Raw genomic sequence first — 4951 nt, forward strand, 5'->3', positions numbered from 1 at the left:
AAAAAAATGCGGCACCAGCACATGCTGGAGCCAAGCATGGGCACCGTGGCTCAAAATCGAACTTCGGCCAAGGCCTCGACCATCAATGGCACATGATGACGCATGGTGATGGCACATGCATCGACCATCATCGGCATAGGCTGCCCTTCGGTACGGGCACTTGCCTCGACCGCCATCGGCACAAGCTGGGCCCTGGTGTGGGTTGTTGCCTCGATCACCAGCGGCACATGCTGAGCCTTGGTGCGGGCGGTTGCCTCGAGCACCATCGGCAGACCCTGGGCCCTGGTGCGGCCGGTTGCCCCGATAACCATCGGCACACGCTGGGCCCTGGAGCGGCCGGTTGCCTCGATCACCATCGGCAAAAGCTGGGCCCTGGTGCGGGCGCTTGCCTCGACCACCATCGGCACACGCTGGGCACTGGTGCGGGCGCTTGCCTCGACCACCATCGGCACACGCTGGGCCCTGGGGCGGGCGGTTGCCTCGATCACCATCGGCACACGCTGGGCCCTGGTGCGGGCGGTTGCCCCCAGCACCATCGGCACACGTTGGGCCCTGGTGCGGGCGCTTGCCTCGACCACCATCGGCACACGCTGGGCCCTGGTGCGGGCGCTTGCCTCGACCACCATCGGCACACGCTGGGCCCTGGTGCGGCCGCTTGCCTCGACCACCATCGGCACACGCTGGGCCCTGGTGCGGTCGGTTGCCTCGAGCACCATCGGCACACGCTGGGCCCTGGTGCACCATCGGCACACGCTGGGCCCTGGTGCGGGCGCTTGCCTCGACCACCATCGGCACACGCTGGGCCCTGGTGCGGGCGCTTGCCTCGACCACCATCGGCACACGCTGGGCCCTGGTGCGGCAGGTTGCCTCGAGCACCATCGGCACACGCTGGGCCCTGGTGCGGTCGGTTGCCTCGAGCACCATCGGCACACGCTGGGCCCTGGTGCGGGCGCTTGCCTCGACCACCATCGGCACACGCTGGGCCCTGGTGCGGCAGGTTCCCTCGACGACCATCGGCACACGCTGGGCCCTGGTGCGGCAGGTTGCCTCGAGCACCATCGGCACACGCTGGGCCCTGGTGCGGTCGGTTGCCTCGATCACCATCGGCACACGCTGGGCCCTGGTGCGGGCGGTTGCCTCGACCACCATCGGCACACGCTGGGCCCTGGTGCGGCAGCTTGCCTCGAGCACCATCGGCACACGCTCGGCCCTGGTGCGGTCGGTTGCCTCGAGCACCATCGGCACACGCTGGGCCCTGGTGCGGCACGTTGCCTCGACCACCATCGGCAGCCTCGACCACCATCGGCACACGCTCCGCCCTGGTGCGGCAGGTTGCCTCGACCACCATCGGCACACGCTGGGCCCTGGTGCGGGCGCTTGCCTCGACCACCATCGGCACACGCTCCGCCCTGGTGCGGCAGGTTGCCTCGACCACCATCGGCACACGCTGGGCCCTGGTGCGGGCGGTTGCCTCGACCACCATCGGCACACGCTGGGCCCTGGTGCGGGCGCTTGCCTCGACCACCATCGGCACACGCTGGGCCCTGGTGCGGGCGCTTGCCTCGACCACCATCGGCACACGCTGGGCCCTGGTGCGGCAGGTTGCCTCGAGCACCATCGGCACACGCTGGGCCCTGGTGCGGCAGGTTGCCTCGAGCACCATCGGCACACGCTGGGCCCTGGTGCGGGCGCTTGCCTCGAGCACCATCGGCACACGCTCGGCCCTGGTGCGGTCGGTTGCCTCGAGCACCATCGGCACACGCTGGGCCCTGGTGCGGCAGGTTGCCTCGACCACCATCGGCACACGCTGGGCCCTGGTGCGGGCGCTTGCCTCGACCACCATCGGCACACGCTCGGCCCTGGTGCGGTCGGTTGCCTCGAGCACCATCGGCACACGCTGGGCCCTGGTGCGGCAGGTTGCCTCGAGCACCATCGGCACACGCTGGGCCCTGGTGCGGGCGCTTGCCTCGACCACCATCGGCACACGCTGGGCCCTGGTGCGGGCGCTTGCCTCGAGCACCATCGGCAGACGCTGGGCCCTGGTGCGGCAGGTTGCCTCGAGCACCATCGGCACACGCTGGGTGTCACGGACTAAGCTTTCTCTCAACAAGCACTAGCCCGCGAGGCACTTGAATGGACGCTTCCACCCAAGTCAGCCCTCAATAGATCGAGATCTGAACAAATAACCATAAACCATGGTTAGTCTCAAGCATTCACAATAAGGCACTATATATCAATATCAATCTCATCCATACACACAACAAGGCACATTCACATCGAGAAAGAAAAGAAACACATCGAGGCAACAATCGGGCATTCAATCGAGGCACATATCATTAAAATTGGGAATCATACATCGGGACCTCCCACCATCACCAGGGCCAGGGGGGCAGCCCATGGTGGGTGGCCTAAGCTCGCATAGCACCCGGTGAGACAGCCCAACAATACCCTGCCGGCTCACCCCCCCCTAAAGAGCCTTAGAGATTTTAGAGCTATGCTACCAGTAACCGTTACAATGTTTGAAATGGGGACACTTTTCCTAACACAAGGGGTCTACCCGGCCATGGCCCTATACATGGGTGGCTCATGGCAACCTAAGTCCCGGTCATGGCCTTATACAAGGTTGGCTCATGACATCCTCCCCCACCTATTCTAACGACGTCCTCGTCGACTTGCTGGCTTGAAATTCTTCGATCTTCCTTTGAAATCTCTGGAGGTCGTGCTCTCTCTCCCAGCTGGTTTCTTCTAGGCCTAGTCCCTCCCACTTTACTAAGTACTCCCGAACTAGTCTTCGAGATATCTTGGTTTCCCTGTCAGCTAAGATCTCTTGGACTCGACGCTCTGAAGGTGGTTTCATGGTGATGGCGGCTCTGGTTGGCTCTCTTCGACCAGCATCTGTAGGATCTGCATGGAATGGCTTCAAGTTGCTCACATGAAATACTGGGTGCACCTTCATCCACTTTGGAGGGTCGATTTTGTAGGAAGCATTCCCCACCTTGGAAAGGACCCTTACTGGACCTTCGTACTTGCGCACCAATCTACGATCTCTCTTCCTCAAGAACCTGGTTTGTTCAGGGACTAATCGAACAAGAACCAAATCCCCAACTTGAAATTGCTGAGCTCTACGACCCTTGTCTGCCCATTTCTTCATCCGTTTTGACGCTTTCTCTAAGTAGGCTTGTGCGATCTCCGTGTTTAGTTTCCATTCTTTGCTGAGGTTGAATGCTCTGGGATTCTTTCCTCCATATTGTTCCAAGGAAGTGTGGGGTAGCCTTGGTAATTGTCCGGTGATCACCTCAAATGGGCTCTTGTTGGTGGAAGAGCTCTTGTTGGAATTAAAACAGAGTTGAGCAACGTCCAATAATGAGGGCCAGTTCTTTTGGTTGGCGTGGACAAAATGCCTCAAGTATTCCTCTAACAATCCATTGAACCGTTCTGTTTGGCCATCAGTTTGAGGGTGATAGCTCGAGGAGATGTTGAGTTGGGACCCCAAAATCTTGAAAAGTTCTCTCCAAAAGGACCCTGTGAATCTAGGATCTCTATCACTGACAATGTTTTGGGGGAGGCCCCAATACTTGACCACATGTTTGAACAATAGTCGAGCTGTGTCCTCCGCTGTACAGTACTTGGGAGCAGGAATGAATGTGGCATACTTAGAGAACCGATCAATCACCACCAAGATAGTTCCAAGATCGCCCACCTTGGGTAGGCTCGAGATGAAATCGAGGGAGATGCTTTCCCACGGTTTGGTAGGTACCGATAAAGGTTCAAGCATACCTGCAGGTTTCCTCTTCTCGACTTTGTCTTGTTGGCAAATGAGGCAAGTCTTCGTATATTCCATCACATCTTGTCGCATTTGAGGCCAATAATAACCTTGTTTCAATAACGCCAACGTGCGCTGCCAGCCCGGATGTCCCGCCCATGGGGTGTCATGACACTCCCTCATCAGCATCTGTCTCAGACCTCCTGCTCTTGGCACAAAGACTCGAGGTCCCTTGGTCCACAAGACCCCATTTTCTTTCCAGAAATGTTTGGACTTCCCTTCTTCCACTAGCTTCAAAATGGCACAGGCTTGCGGGTCTTTCCCTAAATGGTCTCCAATCAACTTATGGATGTCTGTAGTGGCTCTGCTAGCCACCATTGGGGCCATTCTTCTGAGGGCCGCTAACTCTGGCCGCCTGCTCAAGGCATCCGCCACTTGATTAGTCTTCCCCGCGGTATGCTCAAAATAAAAGTCGAACTCAGCTAAAAATTCCTGCCACCTAGCTTGTTTCGCCGTGAGTCTTGGTTGGGTGAGGAAGTGGCTAACGGCTGTGTTGTCTGTCTTCACGACAAAGTGCGCACCCAACAAGTAATGCCGCCAAGTCCTCAAGCAATGAACCACCGCAAGGAGCTCTTTCTCCTGGGCTGTGTATTTCCTTTCAGCTTCGCTCAGCTTCCTACTTTCGAATGCTACCGGGTGATGTTGTTGTAAAAGCACACCTCCAATAGCAAAATCCGATGCATCCGTCTGGACTTCAAAAGGCTTTCCAATATCGGGGAGAGCTAAGATGGGATCCTTCATAATAGCATCCTTCAATCCCTCAAAGGCCTCCTGGCACTCATTCGTCCAACACCATTTATGTTCCTTCTTCAGTAGCTCCGTGAGGGCCGTGGTCTTACGAGAGTACCCTTCCACAAACCTTCTATAATAGTTGGCTAGTCCCAAAAAGGAGCGGAGCTCACTAACATTCTTCGGTATCGTCCACTCTTTGATGGCCCTGACTTTTTCCATGTCCATTCGGATGTGGCCACGTTCGACAATGTGACCGAGAAAATGGATTTGGGTCTGAGCGAATGCACACTTCTCCCTTTTTACATATAACTGGTGGTCCTGTAACCTTTGAAATACCTGGCGCAGGTGTTCTTGATGTTCTTCCAACGTGGAGCTATACACCACTATATCATCTAA

Source organism: Durio zibethinus, unplaced genomic scaffold (genome assembly GCF_047325235.1).
Source record: "Durio zibethinus cultivar Kanyao isolate XHJ-2024 unplaced genomic scaffold, ASM4732523v1 HiC_scaffold_298, whole genome shotgun sequence".
NCBI lineage: Eukaryota > Viridiplantae > Streptophyta > Magnoliopsida > Malvales > Malvaceae > Durio > Durio zibethinus.